At 40.0% G+C, this 19,154-nt stretch overlaps 1 protein-coding gene and 1 long non-coding RNA gene across 28 annotated transcripts in view; one reads left to right on the top strand and one right to left on the bottom strand.

Moving 5' to 3' along the window:
• KDM4C (lysine demethylase 4C) overlaps positions 1 to 19,154 on the bottom strand; it is a 425,929-nt gene that overhangs the window by 323,920 nt on the left and 82,855 nt on the right. The gene's annotated exons all lie outside the window — the stretch shown is intronic.
• The window catches only part of LOC113595864 (uncharacterized), a 67,696-nt gene that overhangs the window by 22,071 nt on the left and 26,471 nt on the right, over positions 1 to 19,154 (top strand). For both annotated transcript variants that reach the window (XR_003416493.2, XR_003416494.2), the window contains exon 3: positions 9,180 to 9,281. This is a non-coding gene — a long non-coding RNA (uncharacterized LOC113595864). The remainder of the gene's footprint in view (positions 1 to 9,179; positions 9,282 to 19,154) is intronic.

The raw sequence follows: 19,154 nt of genomic DNA on the forward strand, positions 1-19,154 counted from the left end.
GGGTTGGGTGATGGGATGCCAAAGCCCAAGATGTGCTTTCCAGCCCTGTATTTCATTCTGTTTCTTCACCAATCACCACAAAGATGCCAACTGGAAGGAAGTGAGAGGGGCTAATGAGCCCCTCCCTCCCCAAGCAAATACACAATGATCACTGTGATCACTAGACTGTGATCCAACTTTCGGAAGAAAAATTTTTCTGCCTGCAACTAACAGACCAAAGTTACAATACTCACACAGAATTTTTCTTCAGCTACCCTTCCTACCTTTATTACATTTTTTTCATATTATTTTATTTTATTTTTTTTCAATATATGAAATTTATTGTCAAATTGACTTCCATACAACACCCAGTGTTCATCCCAAAAGGTGCCCTCCTCAATAACCATCACCCACCCTCCCCTCCCTCCCACCTCCCATCAACCCTCAGTTTGTTCTAAGTTTTTAAGAGTCTCTTATGCTTTGGCTCTCTCCCACTCTAACCTCTTTTTTTTTCCTTCCCCTCCCCCATGGGTTTCTGTTAAGTTTCTCAGGATCCCCATAAGAGTGAAAACATACGGTATCTGTCTTTCTCTGTATGGCTTATTTCACTTAGCATCACACTCTCCAGTTTCATCCACGTTGCTACAAAAGGCCATATTTCATTATTTCTCATTGCCATGTAGTACTCCATTGTGTATATAAACCACAATTTCTTTACCCATTCATCAGTTGATGGACATTTAGGCTCTTTCCATAATTTGGCTATTGTTGAGAGTGCTGCTATGAACATTGGGGTACAAGTGCCCCTGTGCATCAGTACTCCTGTATCCCTTGGGTAAATTCCTAGCAGTGCTACTGCTGGGTCATTGGGTAGGTCTATTTTTAATTTTCTGAGGAACCTCCACACTGTTTTCCAGAGTGGCTGCACCAGTTTGCATTCCCACCAACAGTGCAAGAGGGTTCCTGTTTCTCCACATCCTCTCCAGCATCTATAGTCTCCTGATTTGTTCATTTTGGCAACTCTGACTGGTGTGAGATGATATCTAGTGTGGTTTTGATTTGTGTTTCCCTGATGAGGAGTGATGTTGAGCATCTTTTCATGTGCCTGTTGGCCATCCGGATGTCTTCTTTAGAGAAGTGTCTATTCATGTTTTCTGCCCATTTCTTCACTGGGTTATTTGTTTTTCGGGTGTGGAGTTTGGTGAGCTCTTTATAGATTTTGGATACTAGACCTTTGTCCGATATGTCATTTGCAAATATCTTTTCCCATTCTGTTGGTTGCCTTTAGTTTTGTTGGTTGTTTCCTTTGCTGTGCAGAAGCTTTTGATCTTCATAAGGTCCCGGTAGTTCATTTTTGCTTCTAATTCCCTTGCCTTTGGGGATGTGTCAAGTAAGGAATTGCTGCGGCTGAGGTCAGAGAGGTCTTTTCCTGCTTTCTCCTCTAGGGTTTTGATGGTTTCCTGCCTCACATTCAGGTCCTTTATCCATTTTGAGTTTATTTTTGTGAATGGTGTGAGAAAGTGGTCTAGTTTCAACCTTCTGCATGTTGCTGTTTAGTTCTCCCAGCACCATTTGTTAAAGAGACTGTCTTTTTTCCATTGGATGTTCTTTCCTGCTTTGTCAAAGATTAGTTGGCCATACGTTTGTGGGTCTAGTTCTGGGGTTTCTATTCTATTCCATTGGTCTATGTGTCTGTTTTTGTACCCATACCATGCTGTCTTGATGATGACAGCTTTGTAGTAGAAGCTAAAGTCTGGGATTGTGATGCCTCCTGCTTTGGTCTTCTTCTTCAAAATTACTTTGGCTATTCGGGGCCTTTTGTGGTTCCATATGGATTTTAGGATTGCTTGTTCTAGTTTCGAGAAGAATGCTGGTGCAATTTTGATTGGGATTGCATTGAATGTGTAGATAGCTTTGGGTAGTATTAACATTTTGACAATATTTATTCTTCCAATCCATGAGCAGGGAATGCCTTTCCATTTCTTTATATCTTCTTCAATTACCTTCATAAGCTTTCTATAGTTTTCAGCATACCGATCTTTTACATATTTGGGTAGATTTATTCCTAGGTATTTTATGCTTCTTGGTGCAATTGTGAATGGGATCAGTTTCCTTATTTGTCTTTCTGTTGCTTCATTGTTAGTGTATAAGAATGCAACTGATTTCTGTACATTGATTTTGTATCCTGCAATTTTGCTGAATTCATGTACCAGTTCTAGAAGACTTTTGGTGGAGTCTATCGGATTTTCCATGTATAGTATCATGTCATCTGCAAAAAGCGAAAGCTTGACTTCATCTTTGCCAATTTTGATGCCTTTGATTTCCTTGTGCTGTCTGATTGCTGATGCTACAACTTCCAACACTATGTTAAACAACAGCGGTGAGAGTGGGCATCTCTGTCGTGTTCCTGATCTCAGGGTAAAAGCTCTCAGTTTTTCCCCATTGAGGATGATGTTAGCTGTGGGCTTTTCATAAATGGCTTTTATGATGTTTAAGTATGTTCCTTCTATCCCAACTTTCTCAAGGGTTTTTATTAAGAAAGGGTGCTGAATTTTGTCAAAGGCCTTTTCTGCATCGATTGACAGGATCATATGGTTCTTATCTTTTCTTTTATTAATGTGATGTATCATGTTGATTGATTTGCGAATGTTGAACCAGCCCTGCATCCCAGGAATGAATCCCACTTGATCATGGTGAATAATTCTTTTTATATGCTGTTGAACTCAATTTGCTAGTATCTTATTGAGAATTTTTGCATCCATATTCATCAGGGATATTGGCCTGTAGTTCTCTTTTTTTACTGGGTCTCTGTCTGGTTTAGGAATCCAAGTAATACTGGCTTCATAGAATGAGGCTGGAAGTTTTCCTTCCCTTTCTATTTCTTGGAATAGCTTGAGAAGGATAGGTATTATCTCTGCTTTAAACGTCTGGTAGAACTCCCCTGGGAAGCCATCTGGTCCTGGACTCCTATTTGTTGGGAGATTTTTGATAACCGATTCAATTTCTTTGCTGGTTATGGATCTGTCCAAGCTTTCTATTTCCTCCTGATTGAGTTTTGGAAGCGTGTGGGTGTTTAGGAATTTGTCCATTTCTTCCAGGTTGTCCAATTTGTTGGCATATAATTTTTCATAGTATTCCCTGATAATTGCTTGTATCTCTGAGGGATTGGTTGTAATAATTCCATTTTCATTCATGATTTTATCTATTTGGGTCATCTCCCTTTTCTTTTTGAGAAGCCTGGCTAGAGGTTTGTCAATTTTGTTTATTTTTTCAAAAAACCAACTCTTGGTTTTGTTGATCTCCTCTACTGTTTTTTTTAGATTCTATATTGTTTATTTCTGTTCTGAATGTTATTAATTCTCTTCTTCTGCTGGGTTTAGGCTGCCTTTGCTGTTCTCCTTTTATTTCCTTTAGGTGTGCTGTTAGATTTTGTATTTGGGATTTTTCTTGTTTCTTGAGATAGGCCTGGATTGCAATGTATTTTCCTCTCAGGACTGCCTTCGCTGCGTCCCAAAGCGTTTGGATTGTTGTATTTTCATTTTCGTTTGTTTCCATATATTTTTTAATTTCTTCTCTAATTGCCTGGTTGACCCACTCATTCTTTAGTAGGGTGTTCTTTAACCTCCATGCTTTTGGAGGTTTTCCAGACTTTTTCCTGGGGTTGATTTCAAGCTTCATACCATTGTGGTCTGAAAGTATGCATGGTATAATTTCAATTCTTGTATACTTATGAAGGGCTGTTTTGTGACCCAGTATATGATCTATCTTGGAGAATGTTCCATGTGCACTCGAGAAGAAAGTATATTCTGTTGCTTTGGGATGCAGAGTTCTAAATGTATCTGTCAAGTGCATCTGATGCAATGTATCATTCAGAGCCCTTGTTTCTTTATTGATCCTGTGTCTAGATGATCTATCCATTTCTGTAAGTGGAGTGTTAAAGTCCCCTGCAATTACCACATTCTTATCAATAAGGTTGCTTATGTTTATGAGTAATTGTTTTATATATTTGGGGGCTCCGGTATTCGGTGCATAGACATTTATAATTGTTAGCTCTTCCTGATGGATAGACCCTGTAATTATTATATAATGCCCTTCATCTCTTGTTACAGCCTTTAATTTAAAGTCTAGTTCGTCTGATATAAGGATGGCTACTCCAGCTTTCTTTTGGCTTCCAGTAGCATGATAAATAGTTCTCCATCCCCTCGCTCTCAATCTAAAGGTGTCCTCAGGTCTAAAATGAGTCTCTTGTAGACAGCAAATAGATGGGTCTTGGTTTTTTATCCATTCTGATACCCTATGTCTTTTGGTTGGCGCATTTAATCCATTTACATTCAGTGTTATTATAGAAAGATACAGGTTTAGAGTCATTGTGATGTCTGTATTTTTTATGCTTGTAGCAATGTCTCTGGTACTTTGTCTCACAAGATCCCCCTTAGGATCTCTTGTAGGGCTGGTTTAGTGGTGACGAATTCCTTCAGTTTTTGTTTGTTTGGGAAGACCTTTATCTCTCCTTCTATTCTGAATGACAGACTTGCTGGATAAAGGATTCTTGGCTGCATATTTTTTTTCTGTTCAACACATTGAAGATCTCCTGCCAATCCTCTCTGGCCTGCCAAGTTTCAAAAGAGAGATCAGTCACGAGTCTTGTAAGTCTCCCTTTATATGTTAGGGCACGTTTATCCCTCGCTGCTTTCAGAATTTTCTCTTTATCCTTGCATTTTGCCAGTTTCACTATGATATGTCGTGCAGAACATCGATTCAAGTTATGTCTGAAGGGAGTTCTCTGTGCCTCTTGGATTTCAATGCCTTTTTCCTTCCCCAGTTCAGGGAAGTTCTCAGCTGTTATTTCTTCAAGTACACCTTCAACAACTTTCCCTCTCTCTTCCTCCTCTGGGATACCAATTATGCGTATATTATTTCTTTTTAGTGTATCACTTAGTTCTCTAATTTTCCCCTCATACTCCTGGATTTTTTTATCTCTCTTTTTCTCAGCTTCCTCCTTTCCCATAATTTTATCTTCTAGTTCACCTATTCTCTCCTCTGCCTCTTCAATCCGAGCCATGGTCATTTCCATTTTATTTTGCATCTCGTTTATAGCATTTTTCAGCTCCTCCTGACTGTTCCTTAGTCCCTTGATCTCTGTAGCAATAGATTCTCTGCTGTCCTCTATACTGTTTTCAAGCCCAGCAATTAATTTTATGACTATTATTCTAAATTCACTTTCTGCTATATTATTTAAATCCTTTTTGATCAGTTCATTAGCTGTTGTTATTTCCTGGAGATTCTTTTGAGGGGAATTCTTCCGTTTCGTCATTTCGGATAGTCCCTGGAGTAGTGCAGACCCGCAGGGCACTTCCCCTGTGCTGTGGTGTATAACTGGAGTTGGTGGGCAGAGTCGCAGTCAGACCTGATGTCTGCCCCCAGCCCACCACTGGGGTGCCTTCTCTTCCCCACTCCTAGGGGTGGGATTCACTATGGGGTGGTTTGGCCCATCTGGACTACTTGCACACTGCCAGGCTTGTGGTACTGGGGATCTGGCGTATTAGCTGGGGTGGGTAGGCAAGGTGCACAGGGGCAGGAGAGGCAGGCTTAGTTCGTTTCTCCTTAGGTGATCCACTTCAGGAGGGGCCCTGTGGCAGCGGTAGGGAGTCAGACCCGCTGCTGGAGGTTTGGCTCCACAGAAGCACAGAGTTGGGTGTTTGCGCAGAGGGAGCAAGTTCCCTGGCAGGAACTGGTTCCCTTTGGGATTTTGGCTGGGGGATGGGCGAGGGAGATGGCGCTGGCGAGCGCCTTTGTTCCCCCACCAAACTGAGCTCTGTCATCCCGGGGCTCAGCAACTCTCCCTCCCTTTGTCCTCCAGCCTTCCCGCTTTCTGAGCAGAGCTGTTAACTTATGACCTCCCAGATGCTAAGTCATGCTTGCTGTCGGAACACACTCCATCTGGCCCCTCTGTTTTTGCAAGCCAGACTCGGGGGCTCTGCTTGGCCAGCAGGCTGCCCCTCCGCCCCGGCTCCCTCCCGCCAGTCTGTGCAGCGCACACTGCCTCTCCGCCCTTCCTACCCTCTTCCGTGGGCCTCTCGTCTGCGCTTGGCTCCAGAGACTCCATTTTGCTAGTCTTCTGGTGGTTTTCTGGGTTATTTAGGCAGGTGTAGGTGGAATTTAAGTGATCATCAGGATGCACGGTGAGCCCAGCATCCTCCTACGCCGCCATCTTCTCTCCCTTTATTACATTTTTGCAAATATTCATTTATTTTGGGGAGAGCACAAGCAGAGGAGGGGCAGAGAGAGGGGGACAGAGGATACAAAGTGGGCTTTGCATTGACAGGCAGACAGCAGATGTGGGGCTCAAACTCACAAACCACAAGATCATGACCTGAGCTGAAGTAAGATGCTCAGTTGACTGAGCCACCCAGGTGCCCCATACCTTTATCTCTCTTAAAACTCCCAATTGAAACAAAAAAGTCACTAACCTCTCAAACTAAAATTACAGTATTCACCAAGCAAAAGACAACAGCACTTTAAATAAAATGCAGATATAAAGAACAAAACCATTAAACAAGTACAAAAGTTTTCCTTGGTTCTTGTTACACAAAACTTCATGAATCAAAAAGTAAAATACCTATTTATATTCCACAAAACTCAATCTTTCTTAAGTGGTTAATTTACACTATACTTTTTAATCAAGGCATACTCCTGTGTCAAAAAGAAGACTGAACAACTATGGATTTTATATGTGTGATTACATTTTCACATTACTGATGATGTTAACAAGTTTTAATATTTGTGCATTTATTAAACTTTAAGCATTCATATTTTAAATTATAAAGTCTCATTAGTTAACTGTGGAAAAGAGAGGATCACTTACTTCATGTTCAGTTCATAAAAACAGATGAATGTGAGAAACAGAACATAGGACTATAAGGGATGTTGTGGTAGGTACTCCCTTCCAGATGAGGCCTTCATTCCATTCTCTAAAGGAAGGCTCCACTTACACCCACTCAAAGTCATGTTCCCTCTCCCAACATCATGGCCTCTAGAACAGGAGGCAGTGGTAGCCGGAATCCAATGAGTGATCCATACAAGAATATAAAAGCCAGATCCTCTTGTTTCCGTTTGGGGTAATTCAGAAGGGACCTGACAGTTCCAGCTGCCTGTGGGATCTGCCATGGCTCTACTGCAGTTTCACTTCCCCTTCTGTGAGGTCCTGCCTTCCCTCCCCCTCACAGGTGTTATCACAGACACCTCTGGTACACAAATCTGAGTTTCAGAGTGGGCTCCCTGAGCAATCTGCGCTACAATTAAGGGGTTTGTAAGGAGGTGTCACTCAAAGTGAGGCATCTAAAAGCATGGCGTAGAGAATGGGGTATTTGAGCTGAGACCCTACAGAAAAAGAAGCCCCTGAGCAAAGGAACTGAGCCAGAGCTTAGGCCCACCCTTATGCTATCTTATGGCCCATTTCCTAACAGAACAATTAGATGAAAAAGAGAAACTCTACCAGCCACATCTGCAGATAGTCACAGATGAGGGAACTGCAGGAAAAAAAAAAAAAAAGGCCTAACAAGGAAATTTTAATGAATAACTGAACATTAAAAATATAAGCAGTTCTTTTTCATCTGGGATTCAAAATACAGTTCAGTATCCATATACATGTAAGTTAATATCCTGAGTAATCATAAAAATCAAGTTAATTTTTGTCTGAAATCCTTATAAAACTTAGTAAAAACAATAACTGCACAAAACTTGATTTTCAAGAAAGAATGTATTTCGTATTACTTAATCCACTGAATATTTTCTAAGTGTGTTCTACCCACTACTAACATTTTCTTTTCCCCAAGAGGTACTATTAATTGTTAGCTGCTATCAAATATAGGCCATTTATGTAGAAAGAAGTCTTTCCTCCTTAATACTCTCCAAAATACTGGGGCACCTGGGTGGCTCGGTTGGTTAAGCGCCCAACTGGCTCAGATCATATCTCACTGTTCATGAGTTTGAGCCCCACGTCAGGCTCCGTGCTGACAGCTTGGAGCCTGGAGCCTGCTTTGGATGCTGTGTCACCCTCTCTCTCTGCCCCTCCCTGCCCCCTCAAAAATAAATAAACATTTAAAAAAATTTTTTAAATACTCTCCAAAACACTCAACAGATAACACAATCAGCAATAATGTTTTCTATTACTAAAGGATCAAATGACTGATTTTCAAACTGTTTTCCATGCCCACCATCACCCCCCAATCCTGGGCCCAGAGTCTCCAGATGAAAGTGCTTCAAGGAAGGAGTTACTGAGGGAGAGTGTCCCACCAAATGTCCCACCTGACATTTCAGCCAAGTCAGCTCTTCTTTTATTTTCAGTTTTATATATTGACCTTCTAAATAAACTTCACTTACATAAGTCTGAAAACCTCTGTGCTTTTAAGTTTATTTTATTTTGAGAGAGAGAGTACATGTGCACATAAGTAGGGGAGGGGCAGAGAGAGAGGGGAAGGGAGAGGATCCCAAGTAGACTCCACACTGTCAGTGTAGAGCCCAGCATGAGGATCAATCCCACAAATCCATGAGATCATGACCTGAGCTGAAATCAAAAGCAGTACACTCACCCAACTGAGCCATCCAGGTGCCCCTGAAAAACTCTGTGCTTTCTTGAAGTGATTAGCATGGTTCTTGGCACACATAAAAGGACTTCACTAAATGGAATGGAGTCACCAAAAACAAAACATACTTCACCATCCTAGTCAAGCCCTACTCCTTGGTAAGTAAGCTTACAAAGAACAAATACATTTGAGATCATAGAAGTAAGACATAAATTTATTTGCAAGCCTCCCTGTAGATATGTAATCACACACACACACACACACACACACACACACACACACACACACAATTTTCCTATATGCTCAAGTCAAGGAATAACTTTTGCAAAACAAATATGAAGTAGTACGTATTTTCTACAAAGTACTATCTAAACAGTAAGATTAAAACCATCTGAAAAGGAGAGAAGAAATATGGGGGAAAAGATAAGCTAGGCAAAGTAACTGTTGAACTACAACATTTGCCATGGTAATGTGCAAAACTTACAGCACTAATGTTTGTTTTCCGTGAACTCCAAAGTAAATAAATTTGCATTAACAATCTTATTTTTCCCTAAGAGTTATGGATTTGATTCAGCAATTTCTTTTCATTTGAAGGGATTTTTCTGGCTCTTGTAGGTGACGATGATAACTTTAAGTGAAAGTACCAACAATAAGAGGCATCCTGGAGGAATTTACAAGCCCCTGCTCTGTCTTCCAGGGATACCAAGAGTACTTAATGTAAGTTCAGAGTTCCTGTATGAGAATGCACACTTACGGATCAGTTAGTAAAAAGGCATTACATCACATTACTTCAGTGAAAACAGTGAGATTTGCTCTGAAAATTGCAAACACTAGATCTCACAGATGCTTCTTTTAGGGAACTCTGCTGAGCAGGCGTCTACAAGACTCAATGTTTGGACCACAAGTATGTGTATGTGTGCCTGTACAATAGTGTTTATTTGGAAGTCAGGCTCAGGTTTAAGTAAACTATAATCCATTTGATCAAATAATTTTTTATACCATTTATCACTGTACCCTTTTCTTCCTAATAATATAATCAGTAGCTAAGTACAAAATAAACACCATACTTTTTAAGCAGATTTCCAATTTCTTACACCTTTTTTAATAATACCTTAAAAAAACTATGCATCCATATGCCTAAAAATAATGATAACTTATGCAGTTAATTTCATTAATACTAGATAAAGTATTTATGCAAGTCTATTTTTCCTATTTACAGGGCAATTTTCCCTAGGAATAGTAATTAAAACCAGAAACAAACTAATTCCAAGAGTATTTTTTTTATACAAACCATCAAAAAGGATACAGCTGTCACCATTATCCAATTAGTCTTAACATTTAAAAATAGAATATATTAATGAGTCTAAACTTACCAAGTGGATAAGTAGGAATTAATACCATGGGTTGCTAATTCAATGTATCATTGAATATTATCAGGCTATCCAATCCCTAAAGCAATGTTCTGCATTAGGTGTTTAAAGAAAAAAATCTCAGTAAGAAATTCATCCATAAAGCTGTTTATTTAACAAATATTGAGTACTGTGTGCCACAATCATGCCACAATCATGCCAGATACATGAGTACTGTGTGCCACAATCATGCCAGATATTGTGCCAGGCAAGGGATATGTGTTAGTGAACAAAACTAACAGGGTCCCCTTCTCTAGGAGCTCACATTTTGATGGAGAAGATATATATTAAACATGCATAGATCAATGTAACACCACCTTCTTTGTTCTTTTAAAAAAATACTTGAATAAATCTGAAAGTCTCATATTCACTGTTTGGACAGTCTCCGGAAGAAGGATTCAAGGTACCATCTAAATTCTATATCCTCCAGTAATTAACATTATCACACATAACACTTGAAAGGAAGAATTATATTGTATTTATCCTTGAAACCCCTACTGTATTATATATAGACACATCATGCCAAGTTATGGCTTTGAGTCATTACTATGACAAAAAAAAGATTTATTTTCATAATGTTATTAAAATAATAGTAAGTGAAAATATTTGTATGGTACTTTACAGTTTACAAAGCTCTTTTACAAAGTATATCCCTGAACTCTCCTAGCAACCCTATAGAGGCAGAGGATAAATCATGCCTCCGATCAGCAGTTAAGGAAACTCACGATTTGCCCTAACTTATTCAGCTGGTAAGTGACAGACTGAGATTTTAAAATAGGTCTTCTGGCTCCAAAGTCAATGTTCATTCCAAGAAAATAAATACTTTACCACTAACTGCTAAAACAGCTTTCTATCTGCTTATTTAAAACATTCTTTCTCCCTTAAACCTTTACACCAAAAATGTTTAAATAAATCATCACCTCCTCTAGTCTCTTCAGTATAGCTCCATGTTCATTCAGTGTCCAGCAAAGTATGTCTCAGGGCTTCCATCTGGAGCTGTGCATATCTGCAGCTACTCAGAAATCTCAGGAAACTGCGTATTCTTAACAGTTACATTTTAAACAAAAAAAAAAAATCTTTACAAAATGTTCTATATATTTCCTTGTCTGTCCCTAAACAGATTGTTCCAAAACAATTTAACACTCTCCTAATCCAAACAAGAATCACAGAGCCTCAGTCCTATAGCTAGACTCTTTGTTAAGTGCTGATGATTCAAAGGCAAATAGACACAGACCCCAACTTCAAGACAGACACAGGAAAGGGCAAGGAGATAGTCAGAAGCACATTAAACGTACAAAAACAGGTGTCTAAGGTAGGGGCAGCGCACAGTCCAGAAGGCCTTCAGGCAATAACTAAGGGATACACAGGCAGAAGACAGCAGAGACCATTGTAGACATGGAATTAAGGAGGGAATCTTAGGCAGTTTTACAATAATCATTTCCAAAACTTGATGCCTGCAGGTAGAAAGGAAGAAGGAAGAGGGGGGGAGGGGGAGAAGGGGGATGGGAAGAAGAGAAGTGGGAAGAAGAGCAGGGGAGGGGGGGTGGGTAGAAACAGGGAGGGGGAGAGGAGGAGGGGCGGAAGTAGGAGGGGGGAGGAGAAGCAGCAGTAGGAGGGGTAGGAGGAGAAGTAGTGAAAGTAGTTAGTAGTAGTAGAAGTTGAAGTTCAACAACAGCCTATAAGGCTAGAAAAAGGAAGACACATTGCTCAGGTCAGAGATGTCAAGCACAGGTGTGGGCATTCCCTGGAGAAAAGTAAAGGCAACCATCCCACATTCGACTCAACAAGGTGAAGACAGCTGAAGGGAACCAGCACATGTACACACATGCACATAGAGAACCTGATGTCACCTCCTCATCTTCTCATTTTATAGACAGAGTAAGTAGAAATATTCCCATGGTTCTGATCACAAATCACAGAATTAGAGCATCAGAGATTATCATGATTAACCTTGTCATTTTGTGGGTGAGTAAACTGAGCTCCAAAGAAGTACAGTTATTTGGCCGAAGCCACAAATGTTACCAGCAGAATAAGGACTAGAGCCCAGATTGCTGGTCCCTTGAGTCTAAGTTCTGCCAACAGACACTGTCCACCTCCCAATATTTACATGAATTTGTACTGTTTCTACCATCATTCAAAACTCATTTAACATGTATTATGATGAGTACTAAAATGAATTTTAATAATAGAATTTACCTCAAAATTATTTATGCTGAACTAATATAATCTTTCATAAATCTGTCGGGAAATAGCCTTAGAGTCATTTATATAATTCTTTTCCTACAGTAGTTATCTTAGAAAATGGAATGTAGATTAGCAGTCATAACTCACTGTTGTGTTTTATTATTTTATCATTATAAATAATAGTCAAGGTTAAAAATAATAGTGATATTATAAATCTACCATTAATGCATATAATGGAGTCTATAATAACTAATAGAGTAATTAACTACAGAAAATATAGATGCTGGCAGAAAGAAATTCTTTGAAAATGGGCATAATTATTATCACTCATGAACAGTGGTATTCTTTCACAAAGACCCAAGACTCTAGAATCAGTCTTCTCCCTGATCAGAATACTCTCCCCTAAATGATCTTTAGGAGATAATATAATCCTGTTCCCCAGACAGGGTGGGGAGATCATCTTTCTTGGTAAGAAAGCAGAGATATCATCTAAACTCCTCTAATAGGAAAATCTCAAATTATTGTTTCCAGGCATTCTCATTAACTGATTTCTAAAACACTTCCAGAAAAGTTTTGCTACTAGCTTTTCAGATTTTTAAGGAAAATATATAGTACATAGTTGCCTATACATTAGATTTTACCAACATGTTGAATTTATCCATTTCATTTAATTTGGTTCACACTAAAAGTGAATGTCACAAAGAGCACAGAGGTAACTATGCAGTTGAGAAACAGCCCAAATGCCTATGGATTCCTTAAAATATCTCTCCAAGTCTCTCAAAGCTAAGTCCCCAAAGAACTAAAGGATGACATTCCAAGAGACGTTACAGTGGTGTTGAATAAATATGACAGAAACCCCCAGGATCTAAAGCATGTGCTCAAAACCAGCCCTGAGGAAACACCTCTGTCATGAATAGTCCCATCATACCATTCTGTCACAAAAGCCTCTCTGGGTCCTAGACCACCTGCTAAAACTGTTTGATTTTGATTTATTCCATTAAGAGAGCAGAATGCTAAGACTTTATCAAATGAAATGTGCAAATAAAACACCTTTAAAATAAGTTAAATGAACCGGAGAAGTTGGTGGCGTAGAAGGATGCTGGGCTCACCTCATCCTGCTGATCGCTTAGATTCCACCCACATCTGCTTAACCCAGAAAACAGCCAGAAGACTAGCAGAACAGACTCTCCAGAGCCAAGTGTAGACAAAAGTCCCACGGAAGAGTGTAGGAAGGGCGGAGAGGTGGTGTGTGCTACACGGACTGGCAGGAGGGAGCCAGGGCAGTGGAGGAGCAGTCCGCAGGGCAAGGCAGAGCCCCTGAAGTCTGGTTTCCAAAAGCGGAGGAGCCAGATTCCATGAGTTCTGACAGCCAGTGGGACTTAACATCTAGAATGTTAAAAGTCAACAGCTCTGCTATCAGAGAGCAGAGAGGGTGAGACGACGCCGGGAGAGAGAGTTGTTGAGCCCCAGAAACACAGAGCTTGGTGGGGAAACAAAGGCTCTGGCAAGCACCATTTCCCTCTCCCATCCCCCAGCTGGAATTCCAAAGGGAACCAGTTCCTGTCATCCAACTGGCTTGCACTGCGCAAATGCCCAATGCTATACTTCTGTGGATCCATCCCTCCAAAGGGGCCTACCTCCCTCCCAGTGCTGCAGGGCCCCTCCCGCAGGGTACCACCCATGGTAAAGCTAGGTAAGCCACCCCCTCCTGGCCCTGTGCACCTTTCAGATCCACCCCATCTAAAACGCCCTTGGCCAGATCCTATTGAAGCAGCACCACAACCCTGGCAGTGTGCAAGCAGCCCAGACAGGGGGCACACCACTCCACAGTGAGTCCTGCCCCTGGGAGAGGAGAAGATAAGGTACACACCAGTCTGACTGTGGCCTCAGCCATGGATTGGGGTCTGACTGTGACCCTGCCCACCAACACAAGTTTCTCAGGACAGCACAGGGGAACTGCCCTGCAGTTTGGAGTTACTGCAGGGACTAACCAAAACGTCAAAATGGAAGAATTCTCCTCAAAAGAAACTCCAGGAAGTAGCAACAGCTAACGAATTCATCAAAACTGATTTAAGCAATATAACAGAACAAGAATTTAGAATAATGGTCATAAAATTAACTGCTGGGCTTGAAAAAAGCATAGAGAACAGCAGAGAATCTATTACTACAGAGATCAAGGGACTAAAAAATAGTCATGAGGCACTTAAAAATGCTATAAATGAGGAGCAAAATAAAATGGAGGTAGCCATAGCATGGACTGAAGAGGCAGAGGAGAGAATAGGTGAATTAGACGATAAAATTATGGAAAAAGAGGAAGCTGAGAAAAAGAGAGATAAAAAAAAAATCCGGGAGAATTAGAGAACTAAGTGATGCAATCAAACGGAACAATACCCGTATCATAGGAATTCCAGAAGAAGAAGAGAGAGAGAAAGGGGCTGAAGGTGTATTTGAACAAATCATAGCTTAGAACTTCCCTGATCTGGGGAAGGAAACAGGCATTGAAATCCAAGAGGCACAGAGAACTCCCTTGAGACGTAACTTGAATCGATCTTCTGCAAGACATATCATAGTGAAATTGGCAAAATACAAGGATGAAGAGAGAATCCTGAAAGCAGCTAGGGATAATCAGGACCTAACTTACAAAGGTAGACACAAAAGAGTAGTAGCAGACTTATCTACTGAAACTTGGCAGGCCAGAAAGGAATGGCAGCAAATCATCAATGTGAGGAACAGAAAAAATAAGCAGCCAAGAATCCTTCATCCAGCAAGTCCGTCATTCAGAATAGAAGGAGAGATAAAGGTTTTCCCAAACAAACAAAAACTGAAGGAATTCATCACCACTAAACCAGCCGTACAAGAGATCCTAAGGGGGACTCTGTGAGTGAAATGTTGCAAGGACCACAAAGTACCAGAGACACCACTACAAGCATGAAACCTACAGACATCTCAATGACTCTAAACCCATATCTTTCAATGATAACACTGCATTTAAATGGACTAAATGCTCCAACCAAAAGACATAGGGTATCAGAATGGATAAAAACAAGACCCATCTATTTGCTGTCTACAAGAGACTGATTTTAGATCTGAGGACACCTTCAGATTGAAAGTGAGGGCATGGAGAACTATCTATCATGCTACTGGAAGTCAAAAGAAAGCTGGAGTAGCCATACTCATATCAGACAAACTGACTTTAAATTAAAGGCTGTAACAAGAGATGAAGAATGGCATTATATATTACAGGATCTATCCATCAGGAAGAGCTAACAATTATAAATGTCTATGCGCTGAATACGGGAGCCCCCAAATATATAAAACAATCACAAACATAAGCAACCTTATTGATAAGAATGTGGTAATTGCAGGGGACTTTAATACCCCACTTACAACAATGGATAGATCATCTAGACACAGGATCAATAAAGAAATAAGGGCCCTGAATGATACATTGGATGAGATGGATGTGACAGATATATTTATAACTCTGCATCCTGAAATAACAGAATATACTTTCTTCTCGAGTGCACATGGAACATTCTCCAAGATATATCACACACTGGGTCACAAAACAGCCCTTCATAAGTATCATACCATGAACACTTTCAGATCACATGCCATGAAACTTGAAATCAACCACAGGACAAAGTCTGGAAAATCTCCAAAAGCATGGAGGTTAAAGAACATCCTACTAAAGAATAAATGGGTCAACCAGACAATTAGAGAAGAAATTTAAAAATATATGGAAACAAATGAAAATGAAAATACAACAATCCAAATGCTTTGGAATGCAGCAAAGGCAGTCTTGAGAGGAAAATACATTGCAGTCCAGGCCTATCTCAAGAAACAAGAAAAATCCCAAATACAAAATCTAACAGCACACCTAAAGGAAATAGAAGCAGAAGAGAAAAGACACCCCAAACCCAGCAGAAGAAGAGAATTAATAACATTCAGAGCAGAAATAAACAATATAGAATGTAAAAAACCAGTAGAGCAGATCAATGAAACCAAGAGTTGGTTTTTTGAAAAAATAAACAAAATTGATAAACCTCTAGCCAGGCTTGTCAAAAAGAAAAGGGAGAAGACCCAAATAGGTAAAATCATGAATGAAAATGGAATTATTACAACCAATCCCTCAGAAATACAAGCAATTATCAGGGAATGCTATGAAAAATTACATGCCAACAAACTGGACAACCTGGAAGAAATGGACAAATTCCTAAGCACCCACACACTTTCAAAACCCAAACAGGAAGAAATAGAAAATTTGAACAGATCCATAACCAACAAAGAAATTGAATCAGTTATCAAAAATCTCCCAACAAATAGGAGTCCAGGACCAGATGGCTTCCCTGGGGAATTCTACCAGACATTTAAAGCAGAGATAATACCTATCCTTCTCAAGCTGTTCCAAAAAATAGAAAGGGAAGGAAAACTTCCAGCCTCATTCTATGAAGCCAGCATTACTTTGATTCCCAAACCAGACAGAGACCCAGCAAAAAAAGAGAACTACAGGCCAATATCCCTGATGAATATGGATGCAAAAATTCTCAATAAGATACTAGCAAATTGAATTCAACAGCATATAAGAAGAATTATTCACCATGATCAAGTGGGATTCATTCCTGGGATGCAGGGCTGGTTCAATATTTGCAAATCAATCAATGTGATACATCACATTAATAAAAGAAAGATAAAAACCGTATGATCTTGTCAACTGATGCAGAAAGAGCATTTGACAAAATTCAGCATCCTTTCTTAATAAAAACCCTCGAGAAAATCGGGATAGAAGGAAGATATTTAAACATCATAAAAGCCATTTATGAAAAGCCCACAGCTAATATCATCCTCAATGGGGAAAAACTGAGAGCTTTCCCCCTGAGATCAGAAACAGGACAGGGATGTCCACTCACACCGCTGTTGTTTAACAGTGTTGGAAGGTCTAGCATCAGCAATCAGACAACAAAAGGAAAGCAAAGGCATCAGAATTGGCAAAGATGAGGTCAAGCTTTCACTTTTGCAGGTGACATGATATTATACTTGGAAACCCAATAGACTCCACCAAAAAGTCTGCTAGAACTTACACATGAATTCAGCAAAGTCACAGGATACAAAATCAATGTACAGAAATCAGTTGCATTCTTATACACTAATAATGAAGCAACAGAAAGACAAATAGAGAAACTGATCCCATTCACAATTGCACCAAGAAGCATAAAATGCCTAGGAATAAACCTAACCAAAGATGTAAAAGGTCTGTATGCTGAAAACTATAGAAAGTTTATGAAGGAAATTGAAGAAGATACAAAGAAATGGAAAAACATCCCGTGCTCATGGATTGGAATAAATATTGTTAAAATGTCAATACTACCCAAAGCAATCTACACATTCAATGCAATCCCAATCAAAATTGCACGAGCATTCTTCTCGCAACTAGAACAAGCAATCATAAAATCCATATGGAACCACAAAAGACCCTGAATAGCCAAAGTAATATTGAAGAAGAAAACCAAAGCAGGAGGCATCACAATCCCAGACTTTAGCCTTTACTACAAAGTTGTAATCATCAAGACAGCATGGTATTGGCACAAAAACAGACACATAGACCAATGGTATAGAATAGAGACTCCAGAATTGGACCCACAAAAGTATGGCCAAGTAATCTCTGACAAAGCAGGAAAGAATATCCAATGGAAAAAAGTCTCTTTAACAAATGGTACTGGGAGAACTGAACAGCAACATGCAGAAGGATGAAACTAGACCACTTTCTTACACCATTCACAGAAATAAACTCAAAATGGATAAAGGACCTGAATGTGAGGCAGGAAACCATCAAAACCCTAGAGGAGAAAGCAGGAGAAAACCTCTCTGGCCTCAGCCACAGCAATTTCTTACTTGACACATCTCCAAAGGCAAGGGGATTAAAAGCAAAAGCGAACTATTGGGAACTTATGAAGATAAAAAGCTTCTGCACTGCAAAGGAAACGATCAACAAAACTAAAAGGCAACCAACGGAATGGGAAAAGATATTTGCAAATGACATATCAGACAAAGGGCTAGTATCCAAAATCTATAAAGAACTCACCAAACTCCACACCCGAAAAACAAATAATCCAGTGAAGAAATGGGCAGAAAACATGAATAGACACTTCTCTAAAGAAGACATCCAGATGGCCAACAGGCACATGAAAAGATGCTCAACATCACTCCTCATCAGGGAAATACAAATCAAAACCACACTGAGATACCACCTCATGCCAGACAGAGTTGCCAAAATGAACAAATCAGGAGACTATAGATGCTGGAGAGGATGTGGAGAAACGGGAACCTTCTTGTACTGTTGCTGGGAATGCAAACCGGTGCAGCCGCTCTGGAAAACAGTGTGCAGGTTTCTCAAAAAATTAAAAATAGATCTACCCTATGACCCAGCAATAGCACTGCTAGGAATTTACCCAAGGGATACAGGAGTACTGATGCATAGGGGCACTTGTACCCCAATGTTTATAGCAGCACTTTCTACAATAGCCAAATTATGGAAAGAGCCTAAATGTCCATCAACTGATGAATGGATAAAGAAGTTCTGGTTTATGTATACAATGGAATACTACGTGGCCCTGAGAAAGAATGAAATATGGCCTTTTATAGCAATGTGGATGGAACTGGAGAGTGTTATGCTAAGTAAAGTAAGTCATACAGAGAAAGACAGATACCATATGGTTTCACTCTTATGTGGATCCTGAGAAACTTAACAGAAGACCATGGGGGAGGGGAAGGGGAAAAAAAAGTTAGAGAGGGAGGGAGCCAAACCATAAGAGACTCTTAAAACCTGAGAATAAACTGAGGGTTGATGGGGGGTGGGAGGAAACGGAAGGTGGATGATGGGCATTGAGGAGGGCAGCTGTTGGGATGAGCACTGGCTGTTGTATGGAAACCAATTTGATAATAAATTTCCTATTAAGAAAAAAAAAGTTAAACAGCCTTTCCCCTAACTTTTGTTGTG

The sequence above is a fragment of the Acinonyx jubatus genome, chromosome D4 (genome assembly GCF_027475565.1).
Source record: "Acinonyx jubatus isolate Ajub_Pintada_27869175 chromosome D4, VMU_Ajub_asm_v1.0, whole genome shotgun sequence".
Classification (NCBI taxonomy): Eukaryota; Metazoa; Chordata; class Mammalia; order Carnivora; family Felidae; genus Acinonyx; species Acinonyx jubatus.